At 36.9% G+C, this 21,447-nt stretch overlaps 1 non-coding gene across 1 annotated transcript; it reads left to right on the top strand.

The window, feature by feature from the left end:
- The first annotated feature begins 10,376 nt into the window (after positions 1-10,376).
- LOC148849801 (small nucleolar RNA R71) lies at positions 10,377-10,482 on the top strand. Its single transcript, XR_016100074.1, has one exon. It is a non-coding gene; the product is annotated as a small nucleolar RNA R71 (small nucleolar RNA).
- The last annotated feature ends 10,965 nt before the right edge of the window (positions 10,483-21,447 follow it).

The raw sequence follows: 21,447 nt of genomic DNA, 5'->3' as shown, positions 1-21,447 counted from the left end.
CTGTGCGTCTGTTGAAAAGTAGAGCTAGTCTTTAGAATGAGATTGGATTGATTCAGTCCTTACAATACTGTGCTTATAACCACTTGTAAATTGTGTATTGGGAATATTTCTGCACTTGTATGTTTTTATTCATGGAGAGATATTTCCAATGCACAGGTGTAAGGGTGTCAATTGGACTTGATTTGGTCCAATTAAATCCAGTATAATGTAAATTCACTACAAATAGACCAAGTCTAATCCAATAAATATTTTGAACTAGTCAAATTCAATATTATCTTGTTGGTCCACCCAATCCATCCAAATTGATTTTGGTTTGGACAGGGTCGAATCCATAACCGATCAATTACACCCCTACACAGATGCAAGTGGCTATGAATATAGTGTGAGCATGATTTTATGAGGACTGAATCCGAGTTCCTTTAGAACTGATTTAATATATGATAGTGACATAATACAATTGTTTTCATGGTGAGGCTTACGTTTACTTCTCTTTCAAATATTGGATATATTAAGTAGAATACGGAATAATGGTGGCTCAGTTGATAATGTCTCTAGCTAGCTATGTCCATTTCCTTAAACCTTCTTATCATTTCTCTTGTCTAGAGTGTGGATATATCTAAGGGTGTTAATGGACCAGTTTTGGATTGGACCATCCAGTCTAAAATTAATTTGGATAGATTGGAAAAACAAAAAAGACAGTGGATTGGACCAATTCGGTCCGAAATATTTATTAGATTGGATTGGACCTGGTCTGTCCATAATAAATTTATATTGGATTTCGTTGGATTAAGCCAATATCCAGTCCATTGATATAAGATAAGTAGACATGGCAAAAAGTTGACCCAATCCGTGAATCTGACCCAACCCAACCCCAAAAAATTGGATTAGGTTCTCATATTTAACCACTCGAATGTGAGAATGACCTGAACCGACTCGGAAAAATTGGGTTGCATCATGGGTCAACTTGTTGACCCGATTGTCAAGTCTAATTAGAACTATTTATACATTACTAGAAGTTTTCACTCTTTAATTTCTTTCTATTTAGTCTTTACTCTTTAAATTGTTAAATGTTTAAGTTTTTTTTATTTATATTTGGAATTTTAAGGTTGATTCTTTTAATTTTGGTATTTTCATGTAGTCTTTCTTTATTTTTTTTAAATTTCAGTTACTTTTGGGATGACCCGAATTGACCCACGAGTCAATCCTAACCCGAACATTTAGGGTTAGGGTCTAGCATTTGATAACCCAACCCAAAATGTCTTGACCCAACCAAACCCGATCCACCTAACCCAATTGCCAGGTCTAAAGATAAGAATATAGGTGTCAATGAATTCGGTTTGGGTTTGAAACTAATATAAATTAAAATGAATTTAAACAAATTGATCGATCCAAACATTGAATTGGACTAATCCATAATTATCCAAATTATTTATTGGACTGAATTGGACCTCATCCATTTGTAATGGACTTACATTGGACTGGATCGGATTGTACTAAATCCAATCCAATCGACACCCCTAGATATACCATGGAGGTACAAAGGTTATTCCCGAATTAGCAATCCCTTCGCTCTAAAACTCTTATTAACCACGAATTATATGGAACTAGCAGGGACCCGTGCGATGCACAGGATTTATTAAGAGAAACCTAAATAATAGAAAGGGTCATATAATAAAATACCCCTAATAGTTTCATGGATTTACTAAAATCTACCATATAGTTAGCATTTTACTAAAACACCACCTATAATTTGCAATGGATTTAATCAATCTATCATTAGATGACAATGGAAAAAGTGTTAAGGGTATTTTTGGAATAAAAAATCATGGGCCTAATGGCAAAACAAACACTTCTTAATGAAAGGTTGATTAAGTAAATAAGTTGCAAAATATATGGGATGTTTTAGTAAAATGATAACTATAAGGTAGGTTTAAGTAAATATGTAAAACTATAAGGTGTGTAGGAATGGCAATGGAGCGGGAATCATATTCCCCGTCCCTGACTCGATTCTAAAATTAACCCCATCCCCAATCCCCGACGGGATGGGTTTCCCGTGGGGACCCGAATCCCCAAAATGTTTTCAGATAATAGTATTTTTTTAAATAATTTTTTTTTAAATAAATAAAAAAAAATTAAATTATAAATAGTGTTTTAAATATGTTTTGATATATATATTGATGAGGGCAGATTTGGCCCTCCAGTGAAATTGCGACACGTGGCACCTCGTGACAACTAGGCAAACACCCAGGCAACAACTTACGAAGTTGGTGACCCACCCGGGCACCAGTCTGGCCGGCCTGGCACGGCCTAGCGGGACCTGCGCGCGGCCTAATCAGCCTAGCACACGATCAGACCTAGCCGCCCATAAGACGCCCACTGATAAACTCGACATGCATACCCCACGAGCTCGGTAGCTCACCAAGGAGCTCGCCAAGGAGCTCGGTAGCTCACCCAAGAGCTCGCCAAAGAGCCAAGCAGCTCGGCAGAGCTCGCCCAAGCAGCTCGGCATAGCTTCCCCAGGCAGCTTGCCACTTGTAGGGTAGCTCGGTACAGGACTAGTTTAGCGTATCGCAGGAAGATCTCTTGCCTGACATCCTGGCCTAGACACCAACCCACCGACTGACACAGGCGCCGACCTGACAACCTGGCCCATACATCGACCCGCCGGCTAACACAGACGCCGACCTAACAACCTGGCCCAGACACCAACTCACCGGCTGACATAGGTGCCGACCTGACAAGCTAGCCCAGACATCGACCCGCCGACTGACGCAGGCGCCACCCTGACAACCTGGCCCAGGCGCCAACCTGGCCGCCTGACACAAACGCCAGCATGACGACCTCGATGAGTTTAGCACCGTACCCCGGTTCTGACGGGATGTGACGAGTCTTACCGTTTGGAGGCTTTTCACCCACCTAACCCGCGAGGACTCCTGTATATAAAGACCTCACCCCCCAAAGGAGAGGGAGGATGGAAAAAATGGAGGTAATCCCTACTCTCTAGCTCTCTCATTTCTCCAATATCATCTTCAAAGTTCTCTACAATCAGAGTGCTAACTTAAGCGTCGGAGAGCCCCCGTCAGGAAAATACCCCCAGGTCCTCTAATTCAGTTCTCGCAGGTCTCTCAGCTCCCGCCACCTACAAAGAGGAGGAAAAGATGGAGTTCTCGTAGGTCCCTTAGCTCCCACTGCTTACAAAGGAAAGAAGACCACCTCATGCAGAGGGCAGTCGGGTTGCGCTACATGAGGGAGCTCCATTGTTCTCTAAGTCACAGGCCACCTAGTAGGGAGCTCGCCACCAAGTAGCTCTCCACCAGGGAGTTTGCCACCAGGCAGTTCGCCACCAGACAACTCACCACCAGAGAGTTCGCCACCAGGGAACTCGCCACCAAGTAGTTCATCACCAAGGCATGTCACCATCGGGTCAAATAACGAGGTACTTAGCCAAAAAATTTTTACATCACAAAAAATGGTACATGACTAGAAACGGTTACATCATATATATATATATATATATATATATATATATATATATATATGTATATATGTATGTATGTATATGTGTGTGTGTGTGTGTGTGTGTGTGTGTTAAATGTTATTTATATTAACACCAGGGAGCTCGCCACAAGGCAGTTCGCCACCAAGTAGCTCATCACCAAGGCATGTCACCACCGGGTCAAATAACGAGGTACTTAGCCAAAAAATTTATACATCACAAAAAATGGTACATGATATATATGTAAATAAATAATAATATAATAATACATTTAATATAAATAAATTTAACATATATATATATATATATATATATATAATCGAGGTAGGGGCAAGGTGGGGACCTCAATCCCCATCCTCAACCCCGACCCCGACCTCCACCGGGGATTCCTAATAATCTCCGACCCCGACCTCCACCGGGTATTCCTAATAATCTCCGACCCCGAACTCCACCGGGGATTCCTAATAATACCCGACCCTGCCCCTGCATCGCCAAAACAATCCCAAACCCCGGCCCCATCGAGTTGGGGAAGTCGGGTCCTTGTTGAGGATGGGAAAATTGCCATCCCTAAAAGTGTGTTCTAATAAATGACCTAAATAGAAACACATAGGAATATACAATTGTTTTATATTTTTTAAAATTTAAAATAAATAAAAATTATTTAATATTTTATATGCTTCCTCTCAAGCAATTGAACAACATTCTCCCCTCCTAGAGGCCTCCTTATATAGTTTTTCAAGGGGGCTCTTGCCCCTTCTTGAAGCCTCTAGAATGGGGTGTATTACACCCCTCATGAACCTTCTAGAGTGCTCCCTCCTTCTCTTCAAGAAACACCTAGAAGTTGCCGCCCCTAGCTCCCTTTGGGCTGCTATTTGGGCTACAACTTAGCTTGCTTTTGAGCTCATGTGGGCTACACTCTAGGCTGTTATTTGGGCTAAAAATGGGCTGGGCCGAAATTTCCTTCTTGCTAGGCTTCTTCCCTTGGATTTTTCAAAGAGTTTCACTTGCTCTTCTTGGGCTGAATGAAATTCTCTTGCTCTCATGGCTGAGCCGGGCTGAACTTGATAAATTTTGGGTTTTCTTTTCTTGCTTTTGCCTTCTTTTTGTTGATTTGGCTCCCCTGAAATCTTTCTTGTAATCAAGCTAAAATAGGGCAAAATTTAATTAAACCATCATAAAATTTCATGCAAAAACGTCATAAAATATAGATAAATTGTAGGTTCATCAAATACCCCCACACTTAAGCTTTTGCTTGTCCTCAAGCAAAGACATCAGCCATAAACTTAACATTCCCCCCTTCTGTTCTCACCATTTACCTGGTGAACTTTTTAAGATAGAAATGCATTGAGTAGTCGGGGAACTTTTGTAAGTGCTCAACTCTTATTCTTGTAAATTACCATTTAAGATATGTATCAGATCCGAGGAAAGGAGAATATGAATTTCATCATATTCTAGCCTTCACTCCTAATTCATATATAAATCAGCTCCTTAATTGTCAAAGTTAATAATCAAATTTCACTAAGTTTCACATCTGTAACTAAATCTCAATGAGAGTTCAACTTTAGAGTGCCCCTTTGAACCTCGGTTGTCACTACAATTACTTATTTCTAAGGGTGAGTGCATCTTATGCTCCATCTCACCCTTTTTTTTTTCTTTTTTTTTTTTCGGTGTGAGTGCATCTTATGCTCCATTTCACACTGGTCACTTACTTGAGGTAGGACTCATGTTCTGAGCTGCTAGTTTTACTATTCAGCTCAAAATAGCGGAGTCAATTTGGGCTTTTGAACCTCAAGAATCAGCACTTCAGATGTGCACTAGTTTTCTTGACCATTAACAATGAAATCAAGGGCTTCCATACACATGAAGGAAGTTAGGGCTAGTCATGCTGAAAGGCATATTCAGCTCCCCTTTTCTCATGCATATATCAAATTGGGTCATTCACAAGAATAAAAACTTAACAAGTACATCAGTTTCCCTCAACTCATTGAATTCCTTCTTAAAAAAATCATCAAATAAATAGTAATGAACTTGAGGGGTTCCAGTCTTTTTTTGGTTATGTCATTGCCTGCATATGTGTGTTTGGGGTGAATGAGGTGCATGGTTTCAACCCCCATACCCTAGCCTCGGACTCACTCCCCCACACTTAAGATGAACATTGTCCTCAATGTTCGTAGTGTTAGGGAGTCACACTTGCTAGAGCAAACTGAAGAAAAGAAAATGATGAACTGAGTCCTTAAAGAATTGGAATTTTGAGAAAAAGATCTTTATTTTACTAACTAATATTCTAAAAAGATAAATGACAAAAAGATTCCTTAACTTGTTCATGAGCAAGCATAAGATATTATTGGTTATCTAGATAAACAGTGGATGGAGGGGGTACAGTACTGCCCATTAAATATGGTTTCAGGCACTGACCATTTACTTTAAACGTGCCCTGAACCGGGTGGGTGAGTTCTATAGCCCCATGGGGAAAAACCTGTGAAATGGTAAAGGGTCCAGACCACCTGGATCTCAGCTTACCTGGAAACAAGCGGAGACGGGAATTATATAACAATACCTGTTGGCCTACATAAAAGTCCCGTCTCAGCAAGTTCTTATCATGCCAGTTTTTTATCCTTTCTTTATAAACTTTGGCATTCTCATAGGTGGTAAGTCTGAATTCATCCAATTCATTCAATTGCAACCGCCTTTTAGCCCCTGTGGCCTGAATGTCAAAATTTAAGAATTTAAGAGCCCAATAGGCCTTGTGTTCCAATTCAACTGGTAAATGGCATGCTTTACCAAAGACCAATCTGTAGGGGGACATGCCAATGGGTGTCTTAAATGCAGTTCTGTATGCCCATAATGCATCATCTAATTTGATGGATCAATCTTTTCTGGCGGATGCTACGGTCTTTTTCAGAATTCTTTTGAGTTCCCTGTTAGCCAACTCCACTTGGCCACTGGTTTGAGGGTGATAAGGGGTAGCTAATTTATGTGTAATTCCATATTTCTGCATTAACCTCTCAAATTGGCTATTGCAGAAGTGAGTTCCCCTATCACTAATTATAGCTCGCGGAGTGCCAAATCGGGAGAATAGCTTCTTTAGGAAGTGTACCACCCTTCTTGAGTCATTTGTGGGTAAAGCCATGGCTTCTACCCATTTGGATACATAGTCAACTGCAACGAGGATGTACTTATTCCCAAAAGAATTCGGGAAAGGTCCCATGAAATCTATACCCCAAACATCAAAGATTTCACAGATTAAAATATTGGAAAGGGGCATTTCATTCCGTCGGGAAATGTTTCCCGATCTTTGGCATTTGTCACATGTGGACACATACCGATGGGCATCTTTGAAAAGTGTGGGCCAATAAAAACCTGATTGCAAAACCTTGGCTGCAGTGCGACTAGCTCCAAAATGACCTCCTGCTTCTTTATCATGGCAAAATTGGAGTACCGACTCCATCTCCTCCTTGGGGACACATCTCCTTATGATCTGATCTGCACACAATTTATACAAAAAGGGTTCCTCCCACAGATAGTATTTTACATCAGAAAAGAATTTCTTTTTCTGTTGATATGAAAGGTTAGGAGGAAGGAGTTGTGCAGCTATAATTAGCAAAATCAGCATACCAAGGATATGAGTATTTCTGTATTGAGTACAACTGCTCATCCGGAAATTCTTCTCGAATGTTGCTGGTTATCTCCTCTTTTGAGCTTACCGTGTCCAACCGGGAGAGATGGTCAGCAGCCAGGTTTGCAGCACCCTTCAGGTCTTTAATTTCAATGTCAAACTCTTGCAATAAAAGGATCCACCTGATCAGTTTTGGTTTTGAGTTTTGCTTGGTAAGCAAGTGCCTTAATGCCGAGTGATCTATGTGGACAACAACCTTGGATAATATCATATATGAACGAAACTTATCAAGTGCAAATATTACTGCTAGCAGCTCCTTTTCTGTGGTGGTGTAATTGAGTTGGGGTCCAGTCAAGGTTCTGCTAGCATAGTAAATTGGCTGAAAATGTTTGTTCATTCTTTGTCCTAAAACATTTCCTATAGCAAAATCACTCGCATCACACATCAATTCAAATGGGAGGGTCCAATCTGGTGCTACCATGATAGGTGCATGGATCAATTTGTCTTTCAAGATGTTGAAAGCATGAAGACATTCAGTTGAAAATTCAAAAGGCACTTCTTTCTGAAGCAAGGTAGATAATGGCTTGGAAATTTTTGAGAAATCTTTAATAAACCTTCTATAGAATCCGACATGTCCTAAGAAACTTCTCAAAGAACGAACAGATGTTGGGGTTGGCAATTTTTCAATTGCCTCCACCTTGGCCTTGTCGACTTCTATACCTCTTTGAGAGATCTTGTGTCCAAGCACTATGCCTTCTTGCACCATAAAATGACATTTCTCCCAATTCAACACAATATGTGTTTCTTTACATCTAGTAAGCACATCGCTGAAAGGTTGCTGGGGCATTGCATAACCCAAAGGGCATCCTTCGGTATGCAAAGGTTCCATATGGGCAAGTAAAAGTGATCTTTTCTTGATCTTCTGGTGCAATTGGTATCTGGTTATACCCTGAATATCCATCCAAGAAACAATAATACTCATGCCCGGCTAGCCTCTCCAACATTTGATCCATAAATGGGAGAGGGAAATGGTCCTTCCGGGTGGCTTCATTTAATTTTCTATAGTCAATACACACACGCCATCCGGTAACGGTTCTAGTAGGGATGAGTTCATTTTTCTCATTTGGAACAACAGTCGTACCCCCTTTTTTGGGCACAACTTGCACAGGGCTTACCCAAGAACTATCAGAAATAGGATAAATGATCCCAACATCTAACAACTTAATTATTTCAGCCTTTACCACTTCTTTCATGTTGGGGTTCAGGCGCCTTTGGGGCTGAACGGAAGGCTTGCTGTCCTCTTCCATCAAAATTCAGTGAGTGCAGATTGATGGATTAATGCCTTTGATATCTTCTACCTTCCAAGTTATAGCATTTTTGTGTTCCCGCAGCACTCTTAATAATTTTTCTCTTTGTAAGGGATTCAGCGCTGCGGAAATTATCACGGGGAGATCTGATGGTTCCTCAAGGAAAGCATACTCTAAATGGGATGGTAATTGCTTCAGTTCAAGGGTGGGGGGTTCTTGGGGTGATGGCTTACCTGATGGTCCGGGCAATTTGCCTAAGTTCTCTAATTTAAGAAACCCCTTTCCCTTGAATTGAGGCTTATCGTTCAGGTATGCTATCATGAGGTTTATTTTTTCATTTTCTGCTTCTTCAAGTTCTCCCTGCTGGAGGCAGAGTTCAAGAGGATCAGTTATTCTACTTACCTGGAAGCATTCATCAATTGTCAATTCAATGGCATCAATCATAAAACAAGAATCATCACTAGAGGGTGCATGTTTCATAGCATCAGACATTTTAAAAATTATCTCCTCATCTTGTATCCTAAGGCTGAGTTGTCCTTGTTGGACATCAATCATTGCTTTCCCGGTAGCCAGGAAAGGTCTCCCTAGGATAAGCGGAACCTCCACATCTTCTTGCATGTCTAACACAATGAAATCAACTGGAAAAATGAATTTGTCAACTTTAACTAACACATCTTCTATGATCCCCCTAGGATGTCTAATGGATCTATCAGCCAATTGTAATGCCACTCTAGTGGGTTGGGGTTCATTCAACCCCAATTTCTTGAAGATAGAGTATGGCATTAAATTGATGCTAGCTCCTAGGTCACATAAAGCTTTTTCAATTTTTAAACTGCCAATGGTACAAGGAATAGTGAAACTCCCTGGATCTTTGAGTTTCTGAGGCAGCTTGTTCAAAAGGATAGCAGAACATTCCTCATTTAATGCAACTGTAGCCACATCTCCCAGTTTCCTTTTGTTTGCCAATAATTCCTTCAAAAACCTTGCATAGTGTGGCATCTGGGCTAAAGCATCAGCAAAAGGAATATTAATATGTAAACTTTTAAATATTTCAAGAAACTTACCAAATTCCTTCTCCAATTTTTGTTGCTTCAGCCTGTTAGGGAATGGAACTTGTGGTTGTTGGTGCATCCCTTGTTGTGCTTCTGGTTGTTCCGTCTTCTGTTGTCTGGTCCCAAGGCTTGTTTCTGCCTTGGGTTCAGCCCAATTCTTCTTTTCTACCTCAGGCAACTCTTTTCCACTTCTTAAGGTAATAGCTTGCACCTGCTCTCGTGGATTCACTTCAGTGTTGCTTGGAAGAGTTCCCGGCAGTCTGGAAGAGATTAATTGTGCCAATTGCCCCACTTGGTTTTCCAGGTTTTTGATTGAGGCTTCCTGGTTCTGGAACCTAGTTTTTGCACCTGCTATAAATTTTGTCATCAGTTCCTCCAAATTGGATTTTGGTTCAGGCTGATGATAAGTCTGGTGGAACGGCTTGGAAATATGCTGATTTGGCCAGGAATGATTTGAATGTCCCCTCCATCCTGGATGAAAAGTATGGTGACTCTGGTAACCCTGTTGTCTTAACGAATTGCTGACATAGTCAACTTGTTCAGTAGATGGTCTGAACTGATTGCCAACTTGGCAGTCTGTACTGATGTGGCCTCCCCCACACAATTCACAATTAAGAGGCTGCACATGCATGGCAGCTATCTGCATTTCATCTATTTTCTTACTGAGTGCTCCTATTTGTGCAGCTAGTGCTGTATAAGTGTCAACATTATGCAAGCCTTGCTGCTTCCTAGTTTGAGTTCTTTCCGAATGCCATTGATAGTTGTTGGCTGCCATTTCCTCAATAAGTGCATGGGCAACCTCAGGAGTTTTATTATTTATGGATCCTCCGGCTGCAGCATCTAATATGGTCTTATTTGAGTCAGTAAGACCATTATAGAAAGTCTGCACTTGCAGCCAAATGGGGAGGCCATGGTGAGGAACTCTCCTTAACAGCTCCTTGTAACGTTCCCATGACTCATATAAAGATTCCCCCTCTTGTTGGAAAAAGTAGTGATGTCATTCCTCATTTTAGCAGTTTTAGAAGGGGGAAAATATTTAGAGAGAAAACGGCTGGCCATTTCGTCCCATGTGGCTATAGATCATGTCGGTAATGAGTTCAACCAAGCTTTGGCTTTATCCTTCAAAGAAAATGGGAATAACCTCAGCCGGATGGCATCATCACTTACCCCATTGTGTTTGAAGGTGTCACAGATTTCCAAGAAGTTAGCAATATGGGCATTCGGATCCTCATGGGCTATACCACAAAACTGAACCGTATTTTGTATCATTTGGATTATGGCCGGTTTAATTTCGAAGTTATTGGCAGCAATAGTTGGCCTGATAATGCTGGAGACAGTCCCGGTGAGGGTGGGCTTGGCATAATCCATCATTGTTCTTTGTTCAGCCATTTCTTGTGCTTCTTGTCTGACTTGCTTAGCAGCTCTCAAACGGACACGGAGAGTCCGTTCAATCTCCGAGTCGTAAAGGATCTCTTCCAGTTCAGGTCTGCTTGTCATAAACTGTTAAAGTCAAAGCAATAAAAATGCCAATATTCACAAAAGAAAATAAATAACTAATCCTATCACACTGAAAATGTAAAGTGAAGTATTGGAATACAAAACCTACATCCTATCATGAATAAATGAAGCCGATTATACTAAAAGAAGATTTAAACCAATCATCTTATTCAAGGTTCCTTTATCTACATCCATCGATTGCAACATCTGAATTCAGACCCAATTTAGATCTGAGTTCAGATCTACAAGTCTTTGGTATTGTTAGTCTAGAGAAATTAACAAATAATAATTCAGATCTGAGCTGTATATCTCATACACACTCATTGGTATACACTATAATATACATCCATTAAGGTTGGAATCAATTCTGTGATGCTTTAGGGCTGAAATCAGATCTGATCTAAAAAAAAAAATGATTTAAAAGGATCTGAAATAAACTAAAACCAGTCCTGAGTTAGGCTTGGGTTAAAGATTTTAAACTCTACAATTGAAGCTCAAACCTGTATAGCTGATGCATATCAAACACTTGCTAAGACCTGAAAATTGGGTCTGCAATGTTTGGTATTGCAAGCTATTCGGTCCATACAACTTTTGTAGAAATCTGAAATCAGGTCTGCTAACTGTTGCACTATAACAGCCCTGCTACAGATCTGAATGCTAATAGAAATACTTGGAAAGTGCTAATTTTTCTTAAGTATCTGAGGCATAACAATTATTCAATCCAAACATACACCTCCTTAGCTAATGTAGCTCGGTTACAAGTGGGTAAAGCCAAGAATTCAGTCCACCCAGAATTCATAGTATGCTCTGTATCAGTTCAGTCCTCACATAATATCAACTGCATTTCAGATTTGAATTTCTCTCATTCCTTGCTATCCATTCACCCTTGAGGCAGGTTGGATGTATCATAGGGTGGATTGGGGTAGTGATGGCACCCAATTCACCTCAAACTTGCATCGGTTCAGATCTGAGTTCAGAGGAATTCAGATCTGAACTGAGCAGATCTGTAACAGCAGAATTCAGATCTGAACTCAAGTCTGAGTTTGGATCTGAATTCTCAATTGCCTTACCTTCAGTTATTGCTACCAAATTGTTTTTGGGGAATAGCAGAAGTGCCCTAGGGTGAATTGGGGTGGTGATGACACCCAATTCCCCTCAAAATTTCATCAGTTCAGGTCTGAGTTCAGAGGAACTCAGATCTGAACTGTTGCAGATCTGCAATAGCAGAATTCAGATCTGAACTCAGATCTGAGTTCTGATCCGAATTCTCAATTGCTCCTCTGGTTGTTCAAAAGATCTCCCCTTTTTTTTTCATTTGTTTTTTTTTTCTTTTTGTAATGAAAGAAAAGAATAATAAAATCTGAAACACAAGCAATTCTTTTCAGCTGAGTGCTGCAGATCTGAAATCTGCTGATCTGAGTGCCGAATGCAACTCAGATCTGCAACACTCATGTTTATGTGAATTTTTTCTTTTTTTTTTTCTTTTTGAAGGGAACAACATCAAGATTGAATAGAAATCAAATATGCCTTTATTAAAATGAAACTGAAACCAGAAAAAGAAAGTAATCTACTTAAGAAAGAAAAACATAACTACAGTAGTACAGCAGTTGCATTCAAAACTAAAATGTAAAGTTAAGCAAATTAAACCAACTATGAATGCAATGCTGAATGATACCAGATTAAGAATGCTCAATGTTTCCTAATATTGCTTCTATAAATCCCCGGCAACGGCGCCAAAAACTTGATGTGGCTTTACCCACTTGTACCCAATCTAAATTTGCTGGGGATGTGTGTTTGGATCGAATAATTGTGATGCCTCACATATTCAATAAAAGCAGCAGTGCATTCCACTAGCATTCAGAGCTGTAGCAAGGCTGCTACAGTACAGCAATTAGCATGAAACTCCACTGCTGATCTAGTTAGCTCTCTTTCCCATTGATGATCTACTTCATATTTGTTTGCTGATTTAGTGTAGCTGGTAGATGTAGTTCTTCAGATGTAGTTCTTCAGCATTGCATTCATAGTTGGCTTAATTTGCTTAATTTTTCATTTTTGCTTTGAATGCAATTGCTGTATTACTGTAGTTATGCTTCTTTTCTCTTTAGTAGATTACTTTATTTTCCTTGTTTCAGTTTAATTTTAATAAAAGGGGACATGTTTTGCTTTCTATCTTGAAGTTATTACCCTGCAAAAGAAAAAAAATCACAAAATCATGAGTGTTGCAGATCTGAGTTGCATTCGGCACTCAGACCTGCTATAGCAGAATTGCAGCACTCAACCGAAAAAAAATTAAAATGAGTTCAGATCTGAATTGCATTCATCAATCAGACTTGCACTCATCCAAAAAGATTTTGGTTGCATTGTTGTATTTTGTTTTAGATTTATTTTAAAAAAAAATAGATAAGGAAAACAAAAAGAAAACAATGAAAAAAATAGCATGTGAGTTTTCAAATCTGAAACTTAGATTTGAAGTTCAGATCTGTGTTCAGCCGGTTGCAGGACTGCATTCTGTTAGGTTCAGATCTGAGTTCATCTAAACTCAGACCTAAACCCACTCTATTTTGATGTGAATTCGGGTAGTGACAGCACCCAATTCACAATTTGATGCATCAGACTTGCCTCATTGATGAAAATTTAAGCCATCAATGGTAAAATCAGTTCTGAAGTGCATGAGAATCAGAGGCAGTATAAGTACATGATCTAAAATTTTTGTGAACTTGATGTTTTGTTATCTTTTAAATCACTTGCACCCAATCTGAATTGGTTGTATTGGATTAGGACTGATGTTTGTGAGGTCCAAAAAGAGCTTCATATTTTTGATGTAATGGTATTCAGATTTGAATCAAGGCTGCTTTCATTATAAAATTGCAGATCTGATTTCAGGTCTCTGCAATCAATTGAGGCATACAAGACATTTAAGTTGGGACTTGAAAGAGAAGTCTTAAGCTCTTGGGATCAAACTTATTTCAGACCTAACTGCAACAGATTTCAGACCTAATCGAGGTAGGGGCAAGGTGGGGACCTCAATCCCCATCCTCAACCCCGACCCCGACCTCCACCGGGGATTCCTAATAATCTCCGACCCCGACCTCCACCGGGTATTCCTAATAATCTCCGACCCCGACCTCCACCGGGGATTCCTAATAATCCCCGACCCTGCCCCCGCATCGCCAAAACAATCCCAAACCCCGGCCCCATCGAGTTGGGGAAGTCGGGTCCTTGTTGAGGATGGGGAAAATTGCCATCCCTAAAAGTGTGTTCTAATAAATGACCTAAATAGAAACACATAGGAATATACAATTGTTTTATATTTTTTAAAATTTAAAATAAATAAAAATTATTTAATATTTTATATGCTTCTTTTAATAATTTTTTTATAATAAAAAAAATAACAATAATTAATTTCAGTTAGGTTTATTTATCAAATTGATGAAACCAACCAACCAGATTAACTCAACCCAAGTTTGTCGGTTTTCTAGTATTTTAGGTTGGCTTTGGTTAAAAAATTTCCCAATTTGACCAAGTTGGATTAGTTTCACTTTGGCCATTTGTAAACCGACCAAAATCGAATGACCTAACCATGGATATATATTAATATTTTATATTTTAAATATAATTTTTAATATGGAAAGTGGGAATTTTCCCATACTTCTTAGTTTAAAATGTTTTATATCATAGGTCTAATTTTTTTAATTTATTTTTAATAATTACACCATAATTTTTAAAATTAAATTAAATTTTTAAGTTTAAATCTTTTGAACAGATTGACCAAACCAAAAAAATTGACCCAAATCGATACAACTTGAGTGGGTTGGTTTTCATAAGAGGTTAGTTGGTTTAAGCTAACCAACTCCCTAACCTGACTATGTCAATTTTGTGGGCCAAATAGCATATGATTAAATCGAACCAACTCATGAACACTCATAATTTCAACTAATTTAACAGTCTTATCTCTAATAAATAATAATAGTTTAATTTCCAATAATTATTGAAAATTTATAGCAAAAATACACAATTATTGAAAATATGTTGATAATGAGAAATACAATAATTACATAAATTAAGAAAATATAATAAGTACTAAAAATATATTAACTTAGTCAATAAGTAGTGTAATCTCAAATAATAGTTTAATCTCTAATAAATATTAATCAATAACTTATAACAAAAATACAATAAATTAAATTTATAAATTTCAATAATAGTAATTTAATCTCCAATAATTATTGAAAGTTCTCTATTAAATAATAAAACAAAATAAATTTATACGTAATCATTGAAAATATTGTATCACAAAAGATAATAAATATTAATCTTAATATATATAATTATATAATAAATACATATTAAGAGTGAAAAATTATTATTAATAAATATTAATTTTTTTGAAAGTTATTTTCTAAAATTATTACTTGATATAAGTGAAATTAATTATTTACAATATTATGTAAAAATATTAAATTTTATTAACTTCAATATTATGTTATATATATATTTCTAATTTTTAGAATTTATTACATAATTTCTTTATTTTAACTATTTAAAATCTGGTTATGTTAAATATTTTATTATTTAAAATATTTAGTTATTTAAATACTTAAATACTATGTAAAATATTAAAATATTAATTATTTATTGAATTTAATTATCCATAAAATCATAATTTATACTACTATTATAACATAATTTCATTATTAATTTTGGAATATATTAAATTATTATTAATTTCAATATTATGTTATAATTATTTTTCTACTTTAAAGAATGTTTTAAATTTATTACATGATTTTGTTATTTTAACTATTTAGAATCTAGTTATGATAAATATTTAGTTATTTAAATTGATAATCCGGAAAAAGTTTAAATTATGTAAATTGATAATCCAAAAAAGTATAATTTAAATTGTTAGTATATAATTTCGTGATATTTTTTTGTAAAAATATAAAATTAGTTTTTGTGTTTTTAATAAACATTTTTAAAGTTATTATATAATTTTGTTAGAATATTTAAATAATTCTTAAATTTTTAATCAAAACTTTCTGTAGATAAATATAAATAAAAAGTAGGGGAGAGGATAAATAGGAATTAGAGATAATTTAGGAGAGAAACTCTCTAGTAAATTAGAGATAATTTTGGAGATAAATAGGTATTAGTGATAATTTAGAAGATAAATAGGAATTACAGATAATTTTGAAGAAAGTGGGGAAGGTAATTTAGGAGTAATTTTAGAAGAAAAGATTATTTATGTTATTGAGAAAATGCATCTCATTAATTATTTCAAAAATGACATTAAATAAAAATAATAAAAAATGAAAAAAATTCTTGACCGCGGAGGTGTTATCAATAGCACCTGATGCAAGACTTAATTCATTATTAATTTAATGGACTTAATTCATTGAAAGGTTGGCGTTGGACTAATCCAAACCTAATTAATGAGATTTGGTTTCCAGTAAACGTAATTGCTTGCAAGTTGGTACAAGTAAATTTCGTCACCTTGGTTCTATTTGTCACCTTTACAATTGTAGTTTTTAGTTTACGGTACAGCGCCAAAAATCTCGAAATCAAAATCTTTGATATATCTTTGCAAAATTGCAATATTGTGATCCTGTTAATACATCAAAGAAGACCATGCATGATTCCCTGTATACTAAAATCATTCCCCAGATAAAGTGGAATCTTTAGCAGGAATCTCCCCTCTTATCTTCTTAGGGCCCATTTGTTTTTTTGGGGAATGGAGGTCTGGATTTGAAATTGGAATTTCATTCTAATTGTTTGATTGAGTAAATTTGGAATTTTTTTTTTTATTTTTGGTGGAGTGATATTTCTTCATTTGAGGGAATGGCCATTTTTTCCCGTTTTATTGGGAATAAAATCCTATTTTAATTGATTTCAATTCTCATTCTGAATATTTTGAATTAAACAGATTATGGGATCGGATAGATCATTTTGATTCCAATTCTGATTTTGTCTGTAAATCAAACAGATCGTTATTTTTCTTACAGCGTGGTTTCCAAAATCGGACCGGATGGTTGGACTAGAAAAACCGGGAACCGGTCACCTGACCGGTTCTGTTTTCCCCCAAAATCGTTGATTTTGGTTAGTAAACCGCTGAACCGGCTGATTAACTATTTTTCAATTTTTTTTTTAATTTTTTGTCAGAATAGGCCGATCGTTCAGGTTGAATGGTCAGACCATTCTAACCGGTAATCAGACCTCTGTTCGATTCGATCACCAATTCAGTTTTAAAAACCATGTCCTATAGTTGTGTGACTTTTTTTTATTATTATTAACTTGTTGGACTAAAACCTCGCTACTTATCAATTACAGTTACACCATGAGGATGTTCATAGCACTGTTTTCAAAACCAGACCGAACCGGATGGTCGGACCAGAAAGGTCGGGACCGATTCTGTTTTCTTCCAAAACTTCTTTTTCCCCCCAAAACCATTGATTTTGGTCATTAAACCGTTGAACCGGCCAATTAATTGTTTGAACCATTTGAACGGTTTTAATCGTTTTCCAATTTTTTAATTTTTTATTTCTTTTTGTCATAACGGACCAGCCATTAAAATCGAACAGTTGGACCGATAACCGGACCTCTGACCAGTTAGGTCACCGGTTGGTTTTTAAAAACCATGGTTCATAGGTAATGGGATTTGCTCTCTATCGTCTAGCGCATCTCTTACCCTAAAGGTACCTCCTCTGTTCTGTGTAATTAACGCGAGAATTGGTTATATTAATACATTCTAATTTTCTGATACTCATATCAATGAGTTCACTTTTATAATGATATAAGATGTCACTTCATTTAATTTAAGATGAAATACAGAAATTGGGGTTTACTACTTATACATCTTCTCACATGGATTCATAGTCTGTATTAATAACATTTTATCATGAACAATACGTTTTAGTGATGTGCAATGGTATTGTGACAAAAAGTGATTTTCACGTCAATATGATGTATTGATGACCTACAAACTCCTATGTTGTGTGTGTGATTGTGTGAAATCCATACGGCATGAAGTGTGAATACATATCTTGATTTTTGACTCATTTACCAAATAAAGAAATATTTTTTTATTCTGATGTGCTGGGACATTTCCTTGTTATTTCGTATCACCCAATTAACATTTTCAAAAACTCCCCATCCCTCATCTCTGAATTGTCCCATGTCCATAGATCTGATTTTCTTGTGACTTCTTCTGAATCTCATTGTCTACGGTTTTCTCGGTTCTTTCTTTTTTTTCTGTTTTTTTTTCCTTGGTTCTAAATATGGGTTTCTTATCATAGCCTTTAATTTTGATTAATTCGTCCTGCCTGACTTCTTTGGGCTTAGAAGTTGACAATGGAACGGCAGGTTGTGCATCTTAATTACGCCTCATACGTTTTGTCTCAAAAATTTCGTTCATTTTTTCTACACAGCTTGCCCAAGGCCAATAAGGCCTATCGTTCCTAAATATCTTGGATACGGCTTTTGGACCTCGAAGTTCATATAAAAGTTCTTCTATTCCTTTACAAGTTACGCGTGATTAAGTATAAACAGATTTTACTTTTTTGTTCTCACTTTCCCATTTTTTATAATCACTTTGATTAATTTAAGCATCAAAGTGCCTGGCCCGGATCTAAACTCTTAAATACTAGTAGGAACATGGGTGATCTGAGAACCACCAATGCTGAAATAAAATACCATGTTTTTAAAAACGAATCGGTGACCGAATTGATCAGGGGTCCGGTTATCAGTTCGAACAGTCGGCCAATTTTGACAAAAAATAAAATTAAATTAAAAAATGGTCAAAACCGTTCTAACGGTTCAAACAGTCAACCATCCGGTTCAGCGATTTGCTGACTAAAATCAATGATTTTGGGAAAAAAAGCGATTTTGAGAAAAAACGAAATTAATCATGTGACTGATTCCCAATTTTTTCAGTCCAACCATCCGATTCGGTTCGATTTTAAAAACCATGTAAAATACCATTAGACCATAAAGTATTACATTGACCATCATCATAGCAATTTAACATAACCTCAAATGAAAAAAAAAAAAAAAGTGATACAACCAAAACTAATCTCCACTCAAGAGACACCATGTGGCACTGAGATGGAGGCAAAATGGGAATTTCACCAATTTGCCACCATGATGAACCACTAGTAACGATTACGTGTCACTGGTAGGCCAACAACCACACAACGGTAGAGTAACGGCTGAATAATGCAAGGAGGAGATCGCATTGGCTGCCCACAGAGAGTACCCTACAGTCCATCCCCTACGCGCATTGGGAACAGCTGCCATGATTGTGATGGGGAGATATTCCTGATGCATAGAGGGGATGTGTGGTCGGGCGCCTGTAGGGCATGCTTTGTGGGCAGCTGATCCCGTCTGTGCAAAGAGTAAGGGTGGCTGTTACAGGCAAAAATCTCGAGCCAACCAAAGTGGCATTACTCCCACAATTGTGATGCCTTATCTATAAATAATGCACTATTCTAAAGGTATAGTGTTCTCTCCTCTCTCATCCTCTATATTTATTGCTGTGATCTCATCAGCACCCCATAGGTCCCCCACATGCATATCTGGCTCCGTACATGTACATCTCACTGTAAACTGAAACATCTTTCATATTTTTCATTGGAAGATATTTCTTATATTTAGTATAAAGTTTTATGAAACCATTTCCAAAATTCAAGTTTTTAGCTTCTTTCTTTTTTTTCTTTTTTTTTTTTTATTTAAGAGACAAAAGAAAATTGAAATAATTAGTTTTTTTCCATTGGTAATCAATGTTTTGAAGATGCAAATGAAAAAAAATAAGCTACATCCGCCGGTCAAGTCGGTAGTGGGTTTGTCCATTGTCTCACAACCTGCTTTACCGGTGCAACCTTTATAGTCCAAAGAAACAATCCAGTCGCAGTCCAAAAATCCAAGTAAAAGACTTCAAGAACAATGGCATTGACATTGCAGAGATGAGATATGGGAGTTTTGAAAATGTGAATTGGGTGATATGATATCACCCCAACGCCACTACACCCATGTCCACGTGAAAGTCCAAATAGCCCATCAAATGAGATTCAAAATCAAGATATGATTACTCAATTAATTGCCCTACATCTCTGTTCAGATCAGAAGTGGGCCACAAGTACCCACTCGCTTTAGCGCCATCGATCACAGACAAAATATGAGTGTAGGTGCATCATATTATCGGTTTTAGTATTATCTTGAGAGATTTTCAATATACTGCGGGGATGTACTGTGGGGCGGAGATGTAAACTCCTCAGAATGTACTCACCCGTAAATTCAAGCAATTTCATGCTAATTATATATTGTTTCATTAGCTTGTACAAGAAAACTCATTACCACCTCATAGGCTATGTTCTTTTTTTGGAAACACATTTATATACGTAAGTGTTTATTGGGTTAGTGAGCTTATAAATGAGATTACTTACTTTTCCATTCTTTTGCAATACTGACTTTTTTGGGTAAGTTGTTTTTTTCACTTTTTACCAATTTTATCCTTTCACCATTAGCTTTTCTAGAAGGGGAAATAACACTTTTTGTTATATGTGAACCATTTATTTTTTTAGATAAGAACCACTCAAATTTTTTGATGTCCAGGTATGACACATCTAGATAAAAATCTAGTTTTGCAAATTTTCACCATTTTCTTGCTGCTAGCTAAATTTGAAATTGTTGGTCAGAATCTGACTGAACAACACCTTTCGAGTTTGGGCTAATGGCATTCACATCATCCCTACAAACGTTAAAACAACCTCTGCGTTCAACAGTCAGAATCTAACTGAACAATAGGCTCTAGTTGGATATGGTTACTGCACATCATCTCTCCTTTACAACAGTTTTGCAAATATGCTCCAAAATTGCTGTTGGGTATGATTATTGCACATTTCTCCTACCCTATACACATTTGTGGCAAATTAAACAAAAATCAAATGAAATATGAGAATCTAAACCATATGTGGATAGAACACTCATGCATACAGTATCTAACAAGGAAATCAAACATGGCTAGAATGGGCAAATGGAAAACATAAGCAAGCATTATGACATTATGATATAATGTAATGGGCTGATTTGTTCATGTTGGCACTAACCTCTTTTTCTCTTTTTTTAGGTTGTATGTTTTTATCTTTTTATTTCTAATCTCTTCTAGGGGCCATTGCTTGGTTTAGTAGTAAAATCTCAGGATGACAACCATGAAAATGCAACTTCGAGCCTGAGAGCATCCACTTCATGCAATAAATAAAAGTAATGCCAAATTTTATCTGGGGACCAACATTGGGTAATGACCTTTCATGCCTCATCTCCTCTTTATTGTTAACAAAATGTTTTTTTCCTAATGAGAAAATGCTACCAAACTTAGTCGCCCCTTGCATGTCATCTATCTAGACTATTTTATAAAATGTCAAATCTTCATGTTTTTTGTTAACTTTCTTTATTTTCCTATCTTGAGAATTTTTTTTAAACCTATCT

The sequence above is a fragment of the Nelumbo lutea genome, chromosome 5 (genome assembly GCF_056320005.1).
Source record: "Nelumbo lutea isolate HS-2025 chromosome 5, American lotus-T2T, whole genome shotgun sequence".
Lineage (NCBI taxonomy): Eukaryota > Viridiplantae > Streptophyta > Magnoliopsida > Proteales > Nelumbonaceae > Nelumbo > Nelumbo lutea.
This window is presented reverse-complemented; position numbering and strand designations above follow the sequence as displayed.